Genomic DNA, 24,838 nt, shown 5'->3' with positions numbered 1-24,838 from the left:
ACATGGTAGAATTTATCTGGATATAAAATTCTTGGGCTACCATTTTTTCCCTTTGAAACTACAAAGCGATGCAGAGGAGAAATCCAGGGATATTTTGATTCTTGTTCATTTGTAGGTATCTGATTTTCTCTGGATGCCTGAAGGATTTTTTTCTTTATTCTTAGAATTCAAAAAATTTGCCTAAATAGATGTGGGTGTGGCACTCTTGATTATATCTGGAATACAGGGAGTCCTTCAATCTATACCCTCAAGTCTTTTAACTAAAAAAAAAAAAAAATAATAAATAAATATATACACACACATGTATATATACACATAAGTATAAATATACTATATAAATATAGCATTTATATATAAAATATAATACTAGGCATTTATTATATTTACATTACATTAATATTCATATATATTCTTGCCTCTCCACTGGAATACCTGATTATCTATGTGTTGTCTTTCATTTCCCAAATCCATATCTGTCATATTTTTTCCATGATTTCATCTCTTGGTCCTTGTCCTCTGCATTCTGGAAGACCATCTTATTTTATTCTATCTCTTCTATTACAGGGTATGTGCATATTCAGTTTCATTAATTTCTGGTAAAATGGCCATATCATCCACAGTCATAGCGGCAGAGCACCAGGGTTCTCCTTTCTTCACATATTGACCAATATTTGGTATTATCTGACTTTCTACATTTTTGCTCAACTTTCAGGGATAAGGTAGCACTTCATTATTAACTGATTTTGCAGCCCTTTGACAATGATGTGGTTGAGTAGCTGTACAGACACGTTAGCCATTTAAGTTCTTTGTTTGGTGGGTTTGCTGATTTGCTTTTCAACAGTCGCAGTCTTAGTGTTACTGTCCTTGACAAACTTTTATTGTTATTGACTTCTTCCATTTCCTAGTAATTTTTTATGATCATAACCCTTTTTGTCCCATCCTCTTATCTCATGTTTCATGGAGACCATGTCTTTTCTGCATATGACTGAGGATGCCAGAAGTCTTTCTAAAGTTTTCTTCTTTATCCTAGAACAGCTCATCTTCAGAGCTGGACTCTTCCTCTGCTTCTGGGTATTGTGCACCTTTTATTATTTTTGTGGTACTTTTTCAAAGGCTGAATGTTAGGTGTTTTCAGTGTACTCATCCTCAAAAGCAAGGCAGGTATTTTCAGAGGTGGCCTATCAAAACACAATATATGGATTGCCCTTGGCCCTGTTTTCTGTCTGTTTACATTATAATTGAGTATTTTTTTCTCAGAAAACTGGAGAAGAAATATTCAAGAACAGATTTTGGTGTCTAGTATGCTCCCACCTTACACAGTTCTGTATTAATGAGCAGCTAATTTTCTGATACTGTGGATCAGCACAATACATTAAATTCCTGTCATGCATTGCTGCCAGGGATTTTCTTTTCTATAGATTTTCTTTTCTATAAAGCTTTACTTGAGAGGTTTCTTGTGCCCTCCTGTCCACTCCTTATCTAGCTTTTTCTAGGAATTTATAGCTCTGTTTGAATTTAGAAAAAAGCATCTTGGTTGCCTCAAAGAACAGCAACTGTGACTAGAGGCATAGCTGTCCAATTTTCTGATTGGTAGAAGCCCTGGGTCCCTAACAGACTGTGGAGGCGAGAGGGAAAAGTATGTCTATTATTTTTCAGGGCAGTTGTAATTTTATGAGGCAAGGTTCCAAGTGCCAAGAGGCAAAATTTGGTAGGATTTTCTCAATACTGTCCCATCTACTTTATAATCGTGAAGCTTCCAAACATCTAGGCTGTCAGTGAGTCTTACAGTCCCTTAGTTCTTTGAAGTAGGATTCAGTATCCATTTCACAACTAAAGAAACCGTGGCCCAGAAAGGTGACATAAGCCATGCAAGGTCAGTACAGGAAATATGGAATTGGTCTTTTGACTTCATATTTAGTCCTCTTTCTGCAACCAGCTCTGACCCATCAGTCCCAGGTGAGATGGGGCAACAATCCAGGGCTTGGTCTTTCTTCTGAGACCTGCTAGCACAGGGAACAGACAGCTTATTTCAAGGTTTCCAGAGTCTCTCAAACATAGCAAGTGTCCATGGTGGGCATGGTTGGTCCTGGGAGATTCTGGGGGGACACACCCTTAACCAGCAAAGTGGGATGGGAAGACAGCCATCAGCGTCTCTCTCTGAGCTCTGGGTTGCCATGGAATATTCTGTGAAAGTTTAGGGTCTGCCTATTGAACTGTGAGTCTCCTTCACATTAAGGGCCCACAGGCAGAGAGAACAGGAGAGTGAAGACAACTACAATGGCACTTCAGGGAGCTGGGAAACCGGGCTTACCCCTGTCTCTATGGCTTTGAGAACAAGGCAGAGTATTTCCCCTCTGTGGGTGTCTGTTTTTCTCATCTCTAAAAACGATGGGTTGAAGCAAAGATTTCAAAGGTTCTTTGCAACCACACAAGTCTATACTTCTCTCTCCAGCAACTGAGGAAAATGATTAAGGAGTTGGTTAGTTTTGTGGGGGTGTGTGTTTCATTTGATCTGACATTGTATTTCACTTCTCTTTGCAGATTCAAGTCTAGATGAAAAATGTGAATACACCTCCCAATTTCAGGATCTTTATTAAATTCTCAGCCACTGATGAATTCTTCTCTAAATGCAATTCCTTCTTTACCTAGTTTGGGGCCTCAGAGTTTAACTTTTCTGCAGAAATAAACCATTTTTCAGGTGGAAAGTATAACCAAGAGCGCCCCTAGTTGCTAAATCCTAGGTGAGAAGTGTGGGCCAGATGCCAGGGGGGAGAAGATGATTGAGGCTTGCTCTTTTCTCCATTCGGTTTAATCTTCTTCCACGGGTTTGCTGACTGTTTCTGTAATTAAATGAGGGAAGTATTTGTCATCTAGGGTTCCTTTCAGCCAAGATGAATGGAACGCAACTTTCTCAGGAAGCTTCTGACAAAACCCTGTTTGTGGCCAGTGCCAGGACATATACAAAGGCACCGGGCTGTGTGCGTTGGGAACTGGGCTCCACTTCAGATCTGCGCCAGGTCACCGCTGCACCCAAGCCCTGGCAAAAAACTGTTTGGACACAAAGTGCCTCAACATAGACGCCCGTGAGATTAACGTGATGTAGGGTGGCCGCAGAACATTTCCCAAGTTAAGGAGGGAAAATGAAAGTCTGGCATTTGGGCGAATTCTTGGGGCCCCACTCCAACCAAGGCCTGCTGGGCAGCGTGCGCAGACTTGCTCTGAGGCTTGAAACCTCTTCTGGAACCTCCTGGGGACAATCACTTCTTCCTGCTGATGAATTTTAGTTTTAATCACTCAGAGATGCACAGCAGTTCTGTTTTTACCACCCACGTCCATCGCCGTATCCTTACTGGGGACTTGCAACAATTCGTGAAGGAGGTTGGGAAGGCATAATTGTCTTTGTTCCTCGTGGAGAAACCGAGGCTCAGAAAGGCACAGTGCCGTGCCCAAGGCCCGCATGGCCAGCAAGGGGCAAAGTGGGATTTGAACTCAGATATTTTGACTCCTTCAAGGTATTGCCTAGCGAGCACCTGCCGTGGGGCAAGCATTGTGTGGAGGGCTTGGTGTGAAGGGTTCACTTTGTCATTGAATGTGCAAAACCACCTTATGAGGTAGACACTATTTTGATCTGCATTTTTCAGATGAGGAGACTGAGGCTCAGAGAGGTTAGGTCACTTGCATGTGGTCACACAGCAAGAGACTGGCAGAGCAGGGAGACTAACATCACAGGCTTTACTCATTCCACAGACTGCTATGCTTCTTATCTGTGATTAACAGAATTAACAGAATTTCCAAAACTCATTTACTGCTTTAGTCTGACTTTGATCTTCACAAAAACCCATGATACAGATAGAGTAGACTTTATTGCCCTCATTTTATAGACGAGGAAACTGAAGCTCAGAGAGATAACTGACTTGCTCAGAGTCCCATGTTAGCAAATGGCAAGGCTAGGGCTCAAACTTGGGACTTTTGCTCTTGAAATGTGGTTCATCTCTCCAATGACAAGGCTGCTTCTTAGGGAGGCACCCAGGTACAAGATGAGAAAGCAACTGGGGCCATTTAAAAGAAGAGAGAAGAAAAAAAAGAAGATTTGCTTAAAAGAAAAAACAATACTGAATCCGTGGCTTATTATGCTTCGACTGCCTAAGATGTTCCAATTCAATTATGTGAAACAGAACTCGTATGTATATTTGATTTTTTATTGAAGATAAAATTCTTCACATTTTTCTTTTTTAAACTTTTATTAGGAAATATAAACTACATATATAAGTGTGTAAAATATATATGTTCAGTTCAAAGAGTAATAATAAAATCAATATCCAACTGTCCATCACCGGTTTAAGAGAAATAGCTTTTATTTATGTGTAAATATTAAATTGCAAAGTAACTAAATTTTTTGCTCTTTAAGATACAATTTTTTTCATGTGGCATTCTGTGATTTTTATTTCCTTCTTCACTCCCCTCTACAACATTTCTATCATTGTTTTATGTAAAGAAGGTTGCAAAATAAATATTACTTCCTCAAATCCTTCCTTTCCCCTTTATAAGTAAAAAATAGGAGTAAAATACAGAAAGAGCAAAACTAAGCCAGTGCTGACAAAGCGGTATGGTCCATAGGGGTCAGAATTTGGAGTTTCAGCTTGGACAGGCTGAGTCTGAATGGCAGCTCCACCACTCACTATGCAACTTCAGGAACATTACTTCACCTTTTGGGATCTGTCCCCTCTATAAACCAGGGTGACAAGCACCCCCCCCTCCAATCTTAGAGCTATTCTGAGGATCAGAATAACACAGGCGCCCAAATAATGATTGTTAATGTTAGATCACAGCTTCTAGACTTAGAAGTTATGAGAATTGGATGGTATTTCTTACAATTATGAAAACCCTTTTAACTTACAAAGCCCTTTCCTTCAATAACACCTCAACCCTGCGGAGGGCAGAGTGGAGAAGAGTTTACCCATTTTACAGATGAGAGACCTCAGAGAATGGAAGGGTTTGCTCACAGTGACGTGGCTACTACCAGACTGAGAAATAATTCTAAATTGGGCCTTCTAAATACTAACCTAGCAATTTTTAAATGTCTTGTTAATTAAATATAATAATGATTATTATATTGCTTGTTTAATTGTGTACAATTAGAACATATGTCTTTAATTTTCTCTTAAACGTCTGATAAGACGCTTCATTCATTTCTCCCTTATAGCTGTGTAGGTGACAAATACAGGAAATTAACAAGTCACATTAGAAGACTCTTTGGTTTCCTCAGCTCCTTTGCACTTTGCTTTCAGCTGATGTCTTCAGGGGTAAGAAGCACTCTCATGTGATCACAGCTGTGAAGCCAACTGCTTTTTAATTACCACACTGCAAAAATCATGTCTCCGCATGTCAATTTAGCACCTCTAATTAGTCAATAGGTTGACATCACATCTATGGAGGGGAAAGGTGTGCTGGGGCCCAGCGTGATGCTTGCAGTGGGAGAGGATGCAGCATTTCCATCTGCTGGATTCTCCCTTCTCTTCAGGGCCAGCTCCTATTCATCTGTCCAGGCCTGCTCACAGCCACCTCCTCCATGTAGCCTTCCCTGCCATCCCTCAGTTCTTCCAGCACTGTTTCCTCCCCTTGCTGTGGCGTGCTGAGAAGTAATTGATAGCCAGGCCCATTTCACTGACTGGTCTGTGAGCATTTTGTGGGCTGTCTCCAATCCTCTCTGTAGCCATGGGAGAAGAGAGAGAAGAGGAGGGGCAAGGGAGGCAGTGGGAGCACAAAATGCCTCCAAGCTTGCCTTCCAGACAAGAGTTCACCATGGTTTTCATATAGAATGGGGCTGAAGAGGAAGGGAAGCACTGGTTTGTGTGGCTGAGAAAGACAGGGTTTTAGCTGGGCCTGTCACCTTGGAGCATCTAAAGGGAGTCCGGGGGGCTTCCCTGGTAGCGCAGTGGTTGAGAATCTGCCTGCCAATGCAGGGGACACGGGTTCGAGCCCTGGTCTGGGAAGATCCCACATGCCGCGGAGCAACTACTGAGCCTGCGCGTCTGGAGCCTGTGCTCCGCAACAAGAGAGGCCGCAATAGTGAGAGGCCCGTGCACAGCGATGAAGAGTGGCCCCCGCTTGCCGTAACTAGAGAAAGCCCTCGCACAGAAACGAAGACCCAACACAGCCAAAAATAAATATAAAAATAAATAAATAAATTATAAAGGGAGTCCGGGCAAAGCTCTGGGTAGCAGTACTCTACCCAGGAATCACTCAACCAGGACAGGCCAAGACTCCTGAGGGGGGCTGTGAGCCACCTGCCCACTGACACACAGAGAGAGAGCATACAGAAAGGTCAGGAGGGTGGAGGTCTCCAGGCATCTCACAGCCCGGACAACTGGGCTCTAAAAGAAGGGGTGATTGTAGGTTCCATTTATCCCTGTGAGCCAACATCTCCCGTAACCAAGGAAAGGAGAGCAGAATGCTGGACCCCAGACCTCTGAGATTTGCTTCATGATCAGTCCTGGGGAAATTAAGTTAAATCAAGATAAAAGATTCAAAGGCGCTTTCCAAGAACGTGAAGTCTTCTTCAGTGGGACAGAGAAGGTCATCCTGGACCAGTGAGGCTGGGGCTGGGGGCACAAGGAAAGGAGCACGGGTATGTGGTTATGGAACATCAAGACCCAACTCCTCCATGTATCAGCTGCACTTCCACTAGCAATCCATTAGGCCTCAGTCTCCGCACCCGTGAAATGGAGAGAATAAGTCCTGTCTTAACTCTCCAGGGCTCTTTTTTTTTTTTTTTCAAATGAGAACTTGGTTGTGAAAATGTTCTATAGGAAGTTAAGTACTATGCTAATAGAAGGTGAGGGTTACAACACCCACCTGGTCAGCTCATCCCTCACTTTTTCTACTGCTCCAGCCTCCTTTCTCACCCTCTCACTCCAGCCTTCTACTTCCCAAAGCATACCAGGCTCTCTCTCATTCCCCCATGAAGAAGCCTTCCTGAACACCTCCCCACACCTCCAGTCTAGGCCAAGTGCACCTCCCCACCCCAGCCCCATCAGATCTATCACACTGTATTGTAATTGCGTCCTTACTTCCCTCCATAAGACTGTAAGATAATAAGCACTCAAGCTGTCACATAAGAAGCACTCAAATATTTCTCAAATAAATAGGAAAACTCAGATCAATATATGACTATTTCAGGGAGGCTAATATGAACCAATAAAAGAAGAAATATTTAATAATAAGGTATTCAAGAATGAATCAAAACCTTGCAAAGCACTGAGTTCCCCATCACTGAAGGTATTCAAGGAGATGCTCAAGGGTTGTCCACCAGGGTCATGGAAGGGATTCCAAAACTGGCAAGGAGTTTGTATTTGTCAGTGTTGTGTTTTATGTGCACTGCTGGTGGCATACCCAGTGATTTCAGGTGAGCTCCAGTCTAATATTTTATATCTTAATAGGTATGTTTTCTCTTTATTTACTCTTACACCTCTTCTTAGTAAATGATGCTGATTTTCCATTCATGGTATTTAAATAAAAGGATGAGTTGATTTAAAGGAAAATACTAAATAAATTAATAATACAAGTGTTACACAGATCTGGTAAAATCAAGAAAGTGATATGCAAATGATGTCTGGGAAACATGGGACTGCAGGTGCGTTAAGGAGTCTTAAAGAATATACGGCCCTCAGAAATAAAAATCTACTCAAATTTCCATCACTTTCCACTAAATTAAACCATAATATAAATTTAAATGATGTAGAATGAGCTAGACTCTTAGCTAGGCAAGGGAGAATGGGCACTATCAGAAGTACCAAAAAGAGGGTGGATCTCTCAAATGAAAGAAATTAATTACATAGAAAAAAAAGAAATAACTGTAGAAGTAGAAATGGCCTAAGAGGGTTGCCATATTTAGAAATATTGGGGACATACTTGTACTAAAAACTTATTCTTTATTTATATGAAATTCAAATTTAACTAGGCATCTTGTATTCTATCTGGTAACCCTAAGTAACCATCCAAGCCGGAGGTAGTAAATAGGCTTGAGTTTATGTTATATCATCAACAGGCTGACAGTGGCTGCCAAGAGAAGTGGGTTAAGTCAGTGAAGAGAGTGTGGTGATCAATTACGTTATGTCTGCAATTAGCACAGGAGGGGGAAAGTAATGGCACCAATGCATTCATTTATCTGCCATCCTGGGCTTGTCCAACTCCTTATTTTACACAATGAGGACCAGGGAAGACAAGGGACTTGCCCAGGCTCACAGCACCAGTCCACAGCTGGGCTGAGCTAAACTCATTTGCTGCTCCATGCTGCCTACTTGGAATCAAAACAGAATGCTACCAACGCCATGATTATGTAATTCCAGACTACTCTCAGCAAGCATGACGACCCACGTCATCGGCCAGAACGCACACGGCCAGTCAATCCCTCCACCTGATCCAACTTATCATCATGACTACATTTGAATGCCCTAGAATAACATAAAAGATGTGAAACAAAATCCATTTACACCAAGAGAGTTCTGTTGAAGGAGAGATCGTTGCAACAGAAAGCACTCAAGGGTCTGAACTGCCGTGCTCCTCATGTAATATCTTGAGGGTGCTCAGTAGTACAATTTTACATTTGACTCTTGCTTTATTACAAAGCAGATATTTTACCTACCATTCATTGAATTGGATGGAATGAACTAAATTTGGGATTTCTTCTTTATCTTTCTGTTCTTCCCTTCTCTTTCTGGGCCTGAGGTTCCTTACTGCTAAAATAAGGAGACTGCACCAGGTGGATTTTTATTTCAGCTCTAAAATTTCATGATTTTGTAATTCTATGTTTAATTTACAAACCAAGGCAAATTCTCTCTTTAGGCGAGAAAATGAAAATCGCTGGATTAGAGACAACATTGCCAGAAGGGTTTTAAAACAGCCTCTCTCACAAAGAGAATTATTTAGTCTAATTGTTTTATGTCTCCATTTAGATATCAGCCTTTTACTTTCTGTTTGTCTTAATCAAGTTCATTCATTAGTATTCTCCTTCATTCAGTAAAGCTGTATTTTCTAGAAAAATTATAGATGCATTTTCCCTTTGACCCAGAAATCCCACTTCTAGGAATTCACCCCCAACTTACACTGGCACAAATATGACATATGGCCAAGGTTATTCCAACAGAATGGAAACAACCCAAATGTCTATTGATAGCGGACTGGCTGTACAAATTATAGTATATCCACACAAAGAAGTGTTATGCAGTTGTAAAAAGAATAAAGAATGTCTTTACACAGTGATAAAACAGTAAGCTCCAGGAAAATAAAGTGAAAAAAGCAACGTGCCAAATAGCAAATATAGTATGCTAGCTTTTGCATAGGGAGAAAGAAAAATAAGCACACACACATTTGTGCATATTTGCAACAAGAAATACTGGAAGAATACATTTAAAACTAATAAAAATGGTTATCCACAGAGGTGGCATGGAACAGAGAGAGGGAAGTTGGATCGGAGACAAGAATTCTCTACTTTGAATGCTTCCCCAGAGGTCATACAATCAGTTAAAAATATAGCACCAAAAATAAGACCCTTAAACATAGATCTACCTGCTTTGAAGCAATTCAATAAATCATAATCGAACTCATCCAACTGGATATGTACAAAGCCATTGCAGAATAAGCTGAAACAGTATAATTACTTAGATAAAGAAGAGAAACAAATATTTAAAAATGCCTTAAACCGGGCTTCCCTGGTGGCGCAGTGGTTGAGAATCTGCCTGCCAATGCAGGGGACACGGGTTCGAGCCCTGGTCTGGGAAGATCCCACATGCCGCGGAGCAACTGGGCCCGTGAGCCACAACTACTGAGCGTGCGCGTCTGGAGCCTGTGCTCCGCAACAAGAGAGGCCGCGACAGTGAGAGGCCCATGCACCGCGATGAAGAGTGGTCCCCGCTTGCCGCAACTAGAGAAAGCCCTCGCACAGAAACGAAGACCCAACACAGCCAAAAATAAATAAATAAATAAATAAATTTATAAAGAGAAAAAAAAAAGCCTTAAACCACGTTTTGCAATCATTTAGCCTAGTAAGAGAGGATCTGGGAAACAGTAACTCTAGATAGGCTAATTTGGAGTGCAGCTAGTGGGAAAACGTCAATCAGAGGGAAATTAATTTAATTAAAATTAAAATTTTCTTAAAATTTAATTTAAAAAGTTATATGTATTTTTAAAATTAATTTAATTAACAACAAAAAATCAATCCCTGAAAACTGAAAACAAAGGCACTTAAGAGTATATTAAAAAATAATTTAAAAAAAAGAGTATATCAAGTTGCTAATGTAATCACATGGAGAAAAATCTGTAAGGGGACTTCTGGACACATCTTTATTGTCCAAATAAGGAGGGATATAGTCCCTTCCCCACCCCCAACCCCACACACATTCATAGCTTTTTATTGTGAGAATATTCAAACCCACAAAAAAGTTGAAAGAACAGTACAATGAACAACATATACCTTTCACCATTCGCCATTTCCCACATCTGCTTTCCTCTCTCTATAAACATATACATATATATAAGTATACATACACACAGAGAGACACACATATATGTACACGCACACACATGCACACGTTTTTGTTTTCAACACATTTGAAATTAACTTGTAAACATTTTGACACTTTACTCCTAAATAGTTCAGAATGCATCTCCTAATAATGACATTCTCCGGTATCATTACAGCATCATTATCACACTTACAAAAATGAGTAGTAATTCAGTATCATCTAATGTATAGTCCACATTCAGATTTCTTTGATTTCCCTAATATGCCCTTTACATTTTAAGAATTCAGGATCCAATCAACACACGAGGCTTGCATTTGATTGTTATATTTCTTTAGTCTCTTTTCATCTAGAACAGTCCTCTGCCCTTCTGCTGTTGTTCTTGTTTTCTGCAACATTAACTTTTTTGAAGAATCCAGGCCAGGTGACTTGCAGGATGTCCAACATTTGTGTGATTATCTCCTGATGCTCAGATTCAAATTTAAACATTTTTTTGTTTAAAACATTAAAAATTATATTTTCGACCTTAGTTCACTGCAAAAATCTAGAAGCAGTGAACCCCAGTAGCAATGAGCATACCTAGCATGCAGATTGTGGTTTCTAAATATGATTCCCCACCAGAAAGAATCAGGGATCCTTGGAGAAATGGCTGACTCCAAGTCTAAGCAGGTAAAATATTAAGCACTCAAAATGACAGCAGAGAAAGGAGGAAGGGAGAGAATGGGGCAGGAGGAGGAAAGAAAGGGTCAAAAGGGAACACTCTTTTGTAGAGAAGAACATCAGTTTAAATGTGGAAGGAAGAAGAGAATTAGAAAATGACCATTTTGCAACTCCAATGTAATTTACAGTGATTCAGGCAAGCACCCTAAAACCATCGGGGGAAAGATCGTGGGGGACAGGATATTCACATGGTCTCAAAGTCTCACACCACAGATTACATAATAATTATTAAGGGAAAAAGGTATCTTCACAATAAATCTAGCAGATACCACTGTAACCAAGTGATCAAATTTAGCATCATAGTTCAAACGTGGGCCTCCTGATGCAATGCACTAAGAAGATGATGTAAAAAATGTAGCTTAATCTTGCCAAAACTGTTTAACCTGAATCTAATTGTGAAGAAGCAATCAAACAAATCCAGATTCTGGATTTTTGGGACATTTTATAAAACAACTAGCTTGAGATTTTTAAGAAGGTCAATATCCTGAAAGCACCCCCCCACCCAAAAAAAAAGTAGGAGGGATATTCTAGGTTAAAGAAGACTAAGCACATGACGACAAATATAATGCATGCTCCCGGTTGGACCCTCGATCCCCTCCCACCCACCCCTACAAATAAATGGCAAAAGGGACATTTTGGGGACAACTGGGGAAATTTGAATATGGACCATATATTAGGTAATATTATTGTATCACTGTTAGTTTTTTAGATGTGATAATTATACTACGGTTATGTAAGAGAATTTAATTATTCTTAGGAGATTCATGCTTACATATTTAGGGATGAAATGTCATTGCATCTGCAAAGTATTGTCAAGTGCTTTAACAAAAAATAAGTGCGTGTGCTGGTGGGGTCAGGTAGGGGAGAGACAGGGAGAGGGAAATGCACACATGGCAAAACGCAAACAACTGGTGAATCTAGGTAAAGGGTATATGATGCTCATTGTACTTTTACCTTTTTTGGTGGGTTTGAAATTTTTCAAAATAAAAAACTGGAAGAAAATTTGAAGGAAAGGCAGAAACATAAGTAGAGCAGCAAAAACTGCTTTAATGTCTGCATTAAAAAAAATGTCTGCAACTGATTGGAATACAATCCATTTAATATACTTTATCCATGAATTCATAATGTTACTTACCTAAAAGTGAGAGACTGAGAAAGAAGGAACCCCAAAACAAAAACAAAACAAGAATTCCTGGAGGTTCTCCTATATTCCAGGCCACATGCCTGGCCCTGGGATTCTAGCTGCCAGCAAAGGAGATGTGGTCTCACCCTCATGGAGGGAGCTGACAACTCTCAGGCAAGCTGGACACTGAACTGGGAACTGAACCTGCAATGATGCTGCAGGGCAGGGAGAGACAGGTGCCACGGATGTCTCTAGCAGAGGCAGTGATCTGGCTGGAAAGGCTTCCCAGAGAAGTGATGTTGAAACTGAGAACTGAGCTAAGATCCCTTTTTGCCAGTATGGGTGCTGGGTCGAGCCGGAGCTGGTTTGCTGTGCTGAGCGTCTACATACCCATTACTCTAGCAAGGGGCCTGGAGTTTCAGAAGACACCCAGGACGAGAAGGGAGCCATTTTCTGGTCACGCAAAGCCAACATGCCATCTTAGAAGTAACCAGGACAGTGCCATGTAACAGCTTGTGTGGGAACTTGGGGGAACTTTGAGAAAATTATGCTTATATCCGCATTTGGGCATAATGTCTAAATAGTCATCTGACCTCAGATTGTTTTCCTCAAGTCGAGCGCTTCCTACTGTATAATGCTCAATCTCGGCATCATGGAAATAATCAATTATTTAATCTTCTTAGTAAACAGATTCAAAGCAAAAGCCTTCTGTATAATTCAAAATGAAAGTAGGCTATGCTCTATCAAAAAAAAATCAAGCCATTCATTACAAAACCACCTAGAGTAGAACTCTAAGTACCATATGCTTGAAATATTTAGCATGTTATTGATTTTCATGACAACCAGTCCATCTATTTTCTGAGTTGAAAGAAACCATTCATTTTTTACATACAACAAGTTACTGGATGAGTAATAACTTTAAAAGTGTGTGTGTGTGTGTTTGTGTCATAAATGATTTACAGGGAGAACACAGGTCTGCACAGAGAGGCTCACGCCAGCCTGTGTCATCATCTGCTGACAGGCAAGGTGGGCTGGGGAGGGGCCCCAGAGACTTGGAGGGAGCCTCCGTGGCCCCCACTTCTGCACCCCGAGGTCTGCTCGCAGCAGGAAGCAGGGCAAGTCTTGCTCTTTGCATCTCACTTTCCTTATTCTGCCTCACTAGGACGATACCTGTTCTTCCTTCCCCACAGCGCTGCCCCAAGGACTGGATGAGGTTGTGAGTGGCAGTGCGCTTAGTGGATGCCAGCATGGACTCCAGAACCACTTCATCCTGGTAAGCCCTTGCGAGACACCCAACCTTTCTGTGCTTCCGTTTCTTCATCTGTGAAATGAGGAGAGTAGTGTCCAGCTCATAGGGTTGGTGTGTAGAGGAAATGAGTTCATTTATGCACAGTGTTTAGAACCATGCCTGCCCCACGGCCAAGGCCATTGAAATGTAGGCCAGTAATACACAAATTGGTTTTGTAACGTGCCACCCAGATGTGTTCATTCATGCTTTTTGAGCACCTACTCAGTGCCAGGTTCTGTGCAAGGCCCTTGTGGTACAGCCAAGGCTCAGGCTGGCAAAGACTGTCCTGAAGGAGTTCACAGTGTGGTGGGTAACACTGAAACCTCATCAGAAAACTGCAATATACTGAAGAAAGGGCAGAGATGAAATAAGTGAAGAAAAGGCAAAGGGAGGGGGCAGGCACCTCCTGCAGCTGGGGAGCAGGGTTGTGGAAGATTAGGGAGGCTTCAAAGAGGTGGCACTTGAACTAAATATCAGAAATGCAGAGGACTCTGCCAGGTGCAGAGGGGGAACAGAGAGGGCACCGGGCAGTGGGCACAGCATAGGCAAAGGCCCCAGAGCTGCAGAGAGCAGGTTCTATCCCTTAGCACGCGGGGAATGGACTACAGGGGGACTGAACAGAATGCTGGTGTCACAGCTCTGCCGCCACTTGCGGAATGACCTTATGCAGGATGCTTCACCTCTCTGGGGTCACTTCCTTCACCTTAGACTGGAGGGTTCTCTGCCTGGAGGGCTCTTAGGGAGACTGCATGCCTAAGTGGTAAGTGGCTTCGGAATGGAAGGGGAACCAGGCCCCAACCCGTGAGCCCCTATGGGAGGGAATCGCATGCAGGGCCCAAGAGGGAAGCTAACAGGGTAAAGGCAGGTGCTGATGGCTTTGAGCCACAGGGGATACAGGGAATCGGGACGTGACATTATCAAGGTTATCTGACCCATCAGCTGGCCCAGTCCTCTTCCTTTACAATGGGAGGCCCAGGGAGGGATGTACAGAAGCTACACAGCTAGCCTCAGGGAGCTGGCCCCAGATCCCAGCAGGTAGATCAGGAGGCCACATGGGTGCCCTGGTCCTTGAAGGAGTGTGAGCATGGGGCGGGGAACTGTGGGCATCATCTCAGGTCATCTCACAACCAGCTAGGGTCAGTACAATGCCACTGCCACATCACAAATGAAACGCTGAGAGTGGGAGCGTAATCTGCCCAAGGCCATCAGCTAACAAGTGCCAGAGCCTGGATGGGAACCCCAGCCCATCTGACCACAAGCCCAAGAAAAACAGCGGTATCATCAGTATTACAAGCTGACCAAGCATGTTAGCCCCTCTGGGCCTCCGTTTCCTCGTCTGTACAAATAGGCACAAGACCACTTTATCAAACAGGACAAGGATGGGGCAGTCAATGTCATACCATGACACAAACCCTGTACTTTTGTCCCAGAGCACCTGCCCAGCAGCCACCAAGCACCCTGGGCCCTGCCTCACGCCAGTGTTACCACAGTCCTGGGAGGAGAGCAGACAGTTATGGATGACGATGCTCAGGCTCCAGTAAGGGAAAGTGGTTTGTGCAAGGCTACCCAGCTGAAGATGGCAGCGCCAGGATGGGAAGCCAGGTATTCTCATGTTGACCCAGGGCCCTTTATTTTGTTCCTTATTTGGAGCCACAAGTTCCCTCTGCACTCCTGGCCACTATGGGATCGGGGGCCTTTCTGGCTGAAAGAGACTCCCAGGTCAGCCTGTCACACTGAGGCTCGAGCACCACAGTTTGACAAGAGGCCCTGTGGTCCATGATGCTGACTGCAGGGACGTCCAGAGGTGTTGAGAACACTGACTGCACCTGCATTTTCACTCTGACATTCCAAAAGTGGATCCTGGGGCTGAATCAGTATATCTCTCCCCTAAGCCAACTGGAGTCTGAACACTTAGCCTCAAAACCCTTTCCCACTCAGCTGACACACCTGGCTGTCCTTCAGAAACTCCAGGTAATCCTGGGTGACAGGTACCTTTGATTGGCAAGAAACACCTAGGATCTTGTTAAAATTCAGAGTCAGGGTGAGTTGGTCTGGGCTGGGGCCTGGGAGTCTGCATTTCTAACATGCTCCCAGGTGCTGCTGCTGGTCAGTGGACCACACTGCTTCAGAGAATCTCTAGACCAGTATTTCCTTGATGATAAGAACTAGCCAAGGCATTTGTTTAAAATCAGCTTCCCAGGCTTCTTCCCTGGAGATGCTGATCGGGGAAGCTGGAAATCTGATTTTTAACCAGTAAACTAGTACCCTGCCCCCACTCTGCCTCCAACCCCCTCATCTGGTGCCTGAATCCCCGCTGAGCATCCCCACCAGGAGCCATCCAGTCTCCACCTGAGGGTGGCCCGTCACTCTAAGGCAGGGGTTCTCACCCACTGCTGTGAATCAGAATCACCTGGAGCGCTAAAAAAGCACTCAGAGACCAGGCTGCTAGAAATAGGACAGGGCCTGGTGAAGGTGGCCAGCTCGTCCCCATTTGCATGAGCCTCTCCTGTCCATGTTTCCTGCTCCACATTTATTATTACTACCCCATTAGGTTGGTATTATACCCATTATACACATTTGTCCTCCTAGAGAGACTTACTTTTCTGATTCCCTTTCCAGTTCTTTCCAGATTCAACTTGTAATTCCAGACTCGACTCAACATAATCTGTGGTTGTGCTGCTTCCTAGCAGCATCAGCCGTACCGTAAGCAGTGCGAGTAATTTATTTATTTAGAATGAATTATTTACACCCAGCATACTTCCAGGCGGTGAAAGACGCATCAACAATGGGGTCATTGGAGTTGCACACTGGGAACTGGTATTACTTTAGATACCATGGTCTTGAATTAAAAATGGGGGACAGAACCTTGAATTGAATCTTTTACCAGATGGACAGGAAAGATACAGGTTGGGTCCTTGGCAGGAATAGACTGGGAACCGCCATGCACTTGGTAGCATTGTGCCCTTTTTTGCCTCTGCTTCTGTGAAAACTCAACCAGAAAAGAGCATGCGCACCTCTCACAGATGCCTTGGGCTTAATTGGCCTCTCCTGCAGTTTCTTTGTTTTAATTTTACTGTTCTGAATCACCTTCACGGTCTGTGATAGTTCATTTCATCCACAAAACTTTGAATCTAGAGACAAATGGAGACAATTTTTCAAGGAGTTCCCTGCCCAGGGCCTGGCTGGCATCTCAGATGCCAAAAGCATCAGTAATTGTAATATGATCCTTAATCTGTAAGGGGCAGCAGTCTGAAAAGGGCCACCACCTGCTCCACCTTCCCTGTCCTGTCTGATGCTCTCAATGGCCCCAGAAGAAGGGCAGATTTAGTTAGCCCATTTCAGAGATGAGTTCAGTGAGGCTCCAGGAGGCTTGCCGATTTGCCCAAGGCTGCTGTCAGTGACAGACATAGGAGGGACAATTACCCAGAGCTCCTAGATTTTAGGCCTCAGTTTTGGCTACTATGCCCAACTGCTCTTCTGCCATATCCACCTGTCCTGGGGTGGCAGCGCTGGGCAGTGGAATTTGCACTGATCTGGGAGAGTACACAGCAGGCACTGCACTTGTTGAATAAAGGAATGAATAAATAAATATGAGCATGAATGAATGAGAACAGAACACTTCCCTTTCCCCACAGAAGATCAATGGGTTCTGCTGGAGCCCTGTTGAGGACTCATGCTTCCTCCCACCCATTTGTATGCAAACCAATAGCTAGCAACCTTCCCTCCCCTCATGTATGACACTCCACCTGCTCCCAGAACCTTACTTTACTGGCATCCAATGTCACAGCCAGGAAGGCCTATCCATAGTCTCTAGTCCTCAGGGTCTCTCCCTCCCCCTCTACTTGGCCTATAATGCATGCCTTTAATATTTCTTCTCTTTTTCCTCCCCCACCTTTTTTTTTTTAATGAATCCAGAAGGTGGAAGCACCTCATAGATTATTAATGTGCTAAATGGCCCCTCTAGAGACCAGCGCCAAGAAATGGCTCCAACCAGCCCTGGATTATTGGCCTCCATTCTCTTTCTTAGAGAGCAGCATAGCAGCAGCAGCGGCAGCGAAGTTTCCAACTGTGGCTAATCACACCATGGCTCCTGAGTGGTTTTCGATCAGGTCCACAGTCTCCATCACTCCACGGCAAGGGTGTGGCAGCCACATGGGCTGGGCAGTGGTGGAGTTCTGGCCTGCTGGATTTTGACTCTTGGGGGCTGAGAAGCAGATGTTATGTGCACCTTGAGTGTCTTGCTGAAGAACCCCTATCTTGCCCCTGATGCCTTAAGTTTCAGGGTCTGCAGTGCCAGAGTAAATAAGCTTTGCTGTTGAAGCAAAACAGGGGCTATAATCGGAGGTCTGCTCCTGGGGAGGAGTCCTTGTCATTGTAACATTATTACATCATAACATTGTACCAGCAGCTACTGTTTTGTAGTCTATAAAGGTGCTTTCACCTAAAAGAGGAAAAGCCTTCACTGATTCTCACAATTGCACAAAACATATTAGGCTAATTTGCTATTCCCATTTTACATAGGAGAAAAGTGAGGCTGAGAAAGATAAAATAAGACCATGGTGTAATTACAAAGCACTGGAGAGTGAGCCATGGGACCCAGCTTTGCTGTTACTGTGAGAACTTGGGTAAGATCCTACCCACTTTGGGCCTCTGCTTCCCAGTCTATGCAACAGGGAGACTGGACCCAATGATTGCTAAGACCTTATGTCTTTCTATGAATCTACCTCAAATTCCACAAACCACAGCTAAGTAAGAAACAATCTTTTGATTTCTCAGGCAACCTACAGCTTTAATAAGATAATCACATGAGAAAATCAAGTCAGATGACAAAATTTCTGTTCCTATAAAGGAAATGGCACCAACTGATAGTTTAGAGCTATGCTGGAACTCAGTAAATAGCAAAGGGCTTGATTTGAGGGTTTTCACAGATTTGGGTTTTTAAATGTCAAAACCAAGCATGACTTAGTTTTTTCAGAAATCAAGTCCTAAATGTGCCAACAGTTACACAGAGTCAAGGTTCTCCTGTCCACATGCCCTCCTCACTTCCACTCCCTCACATGAGCTTGGCCAAGGAGACAACCCCATCACACAAACTGAAATGTTCCTGCCCAGGAAGGTCCTCGAGGGAGTGCCGAGGCAGGCCAGGAGGCAGGGTGGGCTGCCGAGGCGAGGCTTGGGATGGTGCCAGGAGAAATGCATCTACAATTTAATAATCTGCTGCAGCTGCCTTTTTAAAGGACAGGCTCTGCGGGATACGGTTCTTGATGAAATAGTGTTTGCAACTTCCTGCGAGCAGCCCTTTATCCCTTCAGGAATCTGACTTTACTTTCATCAGCAAGACTATTTCTCTCTGCAAGCTGAGGCAACTATCCTCTCACTCCCAAGAAGGAAGGAGTTCTGTCCTGGTCTTAGGGTGTGAACTCCCGCTGGCCACATCTCTTGTACCTTTGCTGGCTTTGCCTCCATCTCTTGTTCAAGCTACCCTGCCTCCATCTTCCCCACCCAGCGCCAAATTCTCCTGCTCCCCAGGCTCCGTGCTTTCAGAAGGACAGACTATGTTGGTGGGAGGTTTGTAGAACCTCTCCAGAAATGTGCAAGGCAGGCTCAGAAGCAAGCCACCTTCAGATCTCCAAGGAAAGGATTCTGAGGGAGTCTGAAAACATTTCCAAAGGAAGCATATCAGTTCAAAAGCATCAGGGCCAGAGACGGGAGATGTGGGCTGAGGCCAAGCCAGAGATCATTTCAGGTGCCCTTTATGTCCTTTTACCAAGGGGCTGCAGTTGGAAAGCCCTTGGGTTCCTCTAGGTCTGGCAGGCTCTGATGATCTGCCCTCATCGTTAGGGATGAGCCTGAGGCCTAGAAGGCAGGCATCCAGCCCTCTGTCGGCAAACATGCCCAGGTACCACTCAGCATCTAAGTCAGGACTGAACCAGGCCCTGCCCTCAGGCAGCTTGAGGCGGGGCGGGCGCAGGCACAGGGCAGCAAACACCATGCGAGGGCTCTGCAGGTAAAGGAGCACAGGGGAAGGAACGGGAAGCTTCACAGAGGAAGGGGCAGCCAAACTGCACCCTGCCAGGTGGAGAGACCACGGGCAGAGGGAACAGCCTGTAAGTGGCTGGTGGCATGAAGGAGCAGGTGGGTGGCAAAGAGAGGAGCAAGATGAAGGAGCACCTTTTGCCACACCACAGGCTGTGGGCTTTGTCCTGGGATGTTTGCCCCAGCAGCATCCCCTGCTGTCTCCTCCATGTCCTCCTTCCAACAGTGGCTGTGTAAGTTGAAATTCTGTGGACCAGGAGCACTTGTCAGAGTCCTGATGTCTGGGAGATGAGCGGGACTTAGAGATCACCTGGCCTAAGCAAGTTCCCAGGAACCAACTGCATCCACGTCACCTGAACTGCTGGTACTGAAATGGCAGCGGGGGTGAGAAGTGGGGTCCACAGTCCTTTAAGGATTTGATGAATCCCTTAACCTGGACCTGCTCAGAATGGAGCTCGGGAATCTGCATTAACACAAGCACATCCTTGGCCCCCATAAATGACTCTCACCACATAGTGTGAGAGCCAGCAACCTGGTGTATGCCTACTCTATGGATTAAATCTCCGCAACAGAGGGACTGGATGAGACTAGAATGTTCGGGGAACCTCCGGCAACGGGACCGCACTACTTCACAGCCAGGCAGCCTGCTCCACGCCGGATGCCTCCAGCAGCAAAGGCTTGCTTGCAGGGAGTGGAGGACCCTGCTCCCCTCTAACTTCAGTCTTGCTCCTGCATCTCCCCACCTACATCTCAGAGACCCAGCAAAATCTCTCAAAGAGCCATGCAGGTCTGGAGGCTAAGATTTCTCCCTCCTCCCCAGCGCCCTGCATGGTCTCCAGTCTGAACGTGCTCAGCTCCCCAACAGCCAGAACCTGGCCCTCCCCAGATGCCTCCCAGGCTGTGCCCTGGTGGGTCTCTCCCAGTGTGAGGCCCAGATCGGAGCCCCGACCCTGGGCGGGGTCTGACCAGGAGGACAGGGACAGAGCCTGCACTGCACGCCCTGGACTCCATGAAGGTCCTCGCGTCTAGTGGAGGAGCTAACGCTCCCAGTGACTCACATCACGACGTAAACAATATTAGCCTCTCGACACAGCAACCATGAATCAAGAAGCCCAGCAAAAAGCAAAAGTTAAATTTAACTGATTTTAGTACCAGGGTAAATTTTCACCCCTTTGTGGCGCAAATCCCTATTTTTGTAGTACCAGGAAACAGAAACAACTGATTACGCATTCCAGGCTGTCTCTGTCCAGAAAGCATTGTTCCCCCAAAAGGCAGTCAGAGCTCCTTTTCAATTACACAAATTACATGCATTTTCCCATTTGTGAAACTCTGTTTCGGAGCCCAGTTTTGAATAAGTTAAGGGATTGATCAAATCCCTTGGGCGACAGCAGACCCACTCACCCCAGTCCTCTACCATCTCTTCAAACAAGCTCAGCCTCCAGGAGGTGGGGAGCGGGCGGGAGGTCCCCAGAATCTGGTCCTGTGTTAGCAAATGGGGCTGTGTTCCCCGAGAGTGGGGGGAGGGAGAAATCTTCCAGGGCTACTCTCCATCAGGACCCACATCTTTGTTCCTACATCCCCCTGCGTGACTTCTCAGGCTGGGAGAAGTCTGTTCTCCTTGGCTCACCCTGTGATTCAGGTCCCCAGAACTCTCCAAACTGCTGGGCACTGTCCAGTTCTTAGCCCCTCAGTGTCCCTCATCTGTGCACAGCCGGAGCCCTGGATCTGCCCAGGTGTCTGGTAGCAGATGCCTAGGGCAGTGGTGGACTGAGCACGAGAATCACCCCCAAGAGCCTGTCGACAACACATAGGGATTCTGCTGAGGTGGAGGCTGAGGATCTGCATTTTTCTCCCAAGTCCTCGGCCTCCCCATGGTCAAGTCCACATTGTGAGAAACTCTGCCATGGAGGGTTTCAGGCTCCCAGTCTATCCCCTGCACTTACTTCAGTTTAGCACTCAGTGAGGACCTACTGGGGTACTTGGCCCTGTGCGAGGCGCTGGCAACTAGGAGGCGAAGAAAACAAGAGTCTCTGCCCCCAAGAAGCTTACAGTCTAGTAGGGAACACCCAGATATAGAATAAACTATTCTCCACAGAATGTAATTCATTTAATAAGGGAACACCGTATGCAACATAGAAGTGATGTAGAACCACGCACGTTCCTCAATCTTCTTTTCACTATCACTCTCCTAAGAAACCTTTAAGCATTTTTGCCTAATCCCACCCCACTCATGAAATTGTAATACCACAGATATACTATATATCCGTTTATGCACCATATGTGTACCTGTGCATTATACATAAAAAGAGAGACTTTTTGCCCTCTTCCCACAAGAATGAATTTTCACCACCTTGAGGGAGATGACCCCCCACTGAGAAGGCATTGTTTAGGAGGGAACAATTAATTCACTTAGGGATGGGAGGCACAGAAGGAAAGAGATCAGGAAAGGCATCACAGAGGAAGCAGTACCTATCCAGGGTTTTGAAGGATGAGCAGGAGTTCAGCAAAACAGAGAAGGGACTCAGCATCTAGCCTCCCTTGCTGGGCAACCTGAGCTCCTGCTTTCCTCCCAGAATTCCTCCTTCCTGTGGAAGCCAGCCTCCAAGATGGTCCCTAGTGATCTTCGCCTCCTGCTATAGCTTGTATAGTCCTCTCCCTCATAAATAAGAGCTAAATTTGTGATCAACAGAATACGGCAGAAATAATGATATGCAAATTCTGAAGCTAGATCCTAAAAACCTTTGCAGTCTCTACTTTGGTCTCCTAGATGACTCGTTTTGGGGGAAGCCAGCTGCCATGCCATGAGGACCCTCTAGCAGCATTATGGAGAGGCCCCCACGGGGAAGCCCCAATTTGCCAGCCATGTGAGGGGACCATGCTGGGAGCAGACCCTCCAGCCCCAAGCAAGCCTTCAGATGATGCTGGCCCCCAACCTCCACATCTGCCAGCTGGACCTCAAACATCTTGGAGCAGTCGCAAGCCATTCTGTGGGTCTGAATTCCTGACCCACAGAAGTAATGGAATAATAAATGATTATTGTTGTTTTAAGCCACTAGATTTTAAGGTGATTCGTTACACAGCAATAAATTATACACCCCACATCTCATAACCCAAGTTTCTGTCTTGTCAGCTCCTCTAGGCTGGAGGCCCTCTTTTGCATGCTGAGGCTGGGGAGCTCTAGCTGCCAAGCCAGGAGTTTGCAACACTGTGCTTGCTCCTGCAGCTCCTAGAGAATTCTGAGGGGCAGACAGTTCTAAGTGAGGCTCAGAGAAGGTCAGGAAGCTCCCTGGATTCCTCTGGGTGGGGATTTTACAGGGAGCTTGGTCTCTCATGTCTGGGCAAAATATCCATCTGCAGACCCTTCCCTCCCTCCCTCCCTCCCTCTGACCATTCAACTTCTAATAAGGTCTGTGAAGTGTTAGGCACCAGGAAAAACAGGAGTAACTCAGGCCTCGTTTCTGTTCTCAAGGAATCCATAGCTCAACTAAATACATCCCCACATCTGCAAAGCCCTAAGAGGGGGAAAGGCAGACAGGCTTGGGGGGGTGGGCTGTGTACATGCTCTGCTAGAAGTAAACAGGGGGAAGTGAGAGAAAGAATTTCTACAGGGCTACTTTAGATAGTGCAATAAGAAAAGGCTTCCTGGAAGAGGCAGCATTTAAGCTGGGTCTCTGAGAACGGGTAGGACTTGGCATACAGGTCCTGGAGAGAAGGGGATGTTTCAAGTGGTGGGAACAGTGTTTCAGGAAAGACAAGGAATGCTAAGTAGTTGGGGTATTCAACTCAGGGACTAGCAGGAGATGGGGCAGGGGTGTCATCAACAATAAAACAAGAAACATTTAGTGCTTAGGACATGCCAGGGCAGTTCTAATCCCTGTTTAATAATTTAGCCCACACAGCAGCCCTATGAGGTCAGTCCTCTTATTACCTTGCTTTTACAGATGGGAGGCTGAGGCTCAGAGAGGCAGCGCCTGGCCCTGACCAGCAGGAGTCTGACGTGCTCCTCAGTACTCAGGAGAGAAAGCTCAAGGGCAGAGAAGGTGCATGACTCCACCAAGGTCTCATGGCTGTTTGTGGGCACCGCAGAGTTGGAAGCCAGGCTCCCCCGGCACACTGAGCCGTGCTGGTTCCCAGCTACGTGGTTAGGTTTGCACCAAAGCACGCTGAGCTGCTTTTCTGGCCTCATCCACTGTTGCATCCGCCCACCCTCAGCATGGCCTGCTCCGGCCACAGAGAATGACTCACTGCTCTCCAAGCCCACACTCCTTCCCACCTCCCGCTTTTGCATGCCCAGTTTCCTCTGCCAGCAGCGCTCTCCTCCACGTCTCCAGCTGTCCAACACCCTCTCCTCCTTCGCAGCCAGCTCCCCATCACCTCCCCTGAGAAGCCTTCCTGAACCCAGGGCTGAGTGGGTGGGTGGCTCTCCCCTGGGACCCCACTCTTCCCTTATCACAGCTCTGCTATGGCTGCCTCCCACCTCCCCTCTGGGGCACGAGCTTGGGGCTCTACCCCCAGCGCCCCACATACGCAGGGCTGGACTCAGAAAGTACGTCAGTCAATGTGAGCAGAATGAAACCAGATCCCCCTGTGGTCTGGCTCCTGCCCACCCCTTCATTCTCATTCTCACCACCCTGACTCCCCACCCACCATGCTCCAGCCCCACTGCCCTCTTTTCCATTCCCTGAACGAGCCAAGTTTGTTCCCATCACAGGCTGTCTGCATTTGCTATTCCATCCTGACGTGGAATACTCTTCATCCAACCAACTCCTTCTCACCCTTCAGGTCTGAGTTCAATTGTCACCTCCTCTAAGAGGCCTTTCCTGACTGCCTCGAGGCAGCCACTATTTATCCCATCACCCTGTTTACCTCTACCCTAGCCATTTCCTTACCGCAATCTTATCTCAAGGGCCAAACTGCCTGAGTTTAAATCCTGGCTCTATTACCTATGAGCTGAGGGTCCTTGGGCAAGTTACTTAGCCTCTGTGTGCCTTGGTCTCCTTATCTATAAAATGGGATGATGATAATGCCAACAGTTGTAAGGAGTACATGAGTTAATGAAAATACGTGCTCGGAACAGTGTCTGGTATGTTGTAAGCCCGACATACATACTATACAAGTATTGCTCTTAGTATTATTACTTAATTGTTTATT

At 45.4% G+C, this 24,838-nt stretch overlaps 1 protein-coding gene across 1 annotated transcript in view; it reads right to left on the bottom strand.

Moving 5' to 3' along the window:
• Window positions 1–24,838, bottom strand: part of GABBR2 (gamma-aminobutyric acid type B receptor subunit 2) — a 360,010-nt gene that overhangs the window by 223,255 nt on the left and 111,917 nt on the right. The window lies entirely within an intron of this gene.

Source organism: Eubalaena glacialis, chromosome 9 (assembly GCF_028564815.1).
Source record: "Eubalaena glacialis isolate mEubGla1 chromosome 9, mEubGla1.1.hap2.+ XY, whole genome shotgun sequence".
NCBI classification, from domain to species: domain Eukaryota; kingdom Metazoa; phylum Chordata; class Mammalia; order Artiodactyla; family Balaenidae; genus Eubalaena; species Eubalaena glacialis.
The sequence above is the reverse complement of the archived record's forward strand: the minus strand, read 5'-3'. Positions and strand labels throughout refer to the sequence as shown.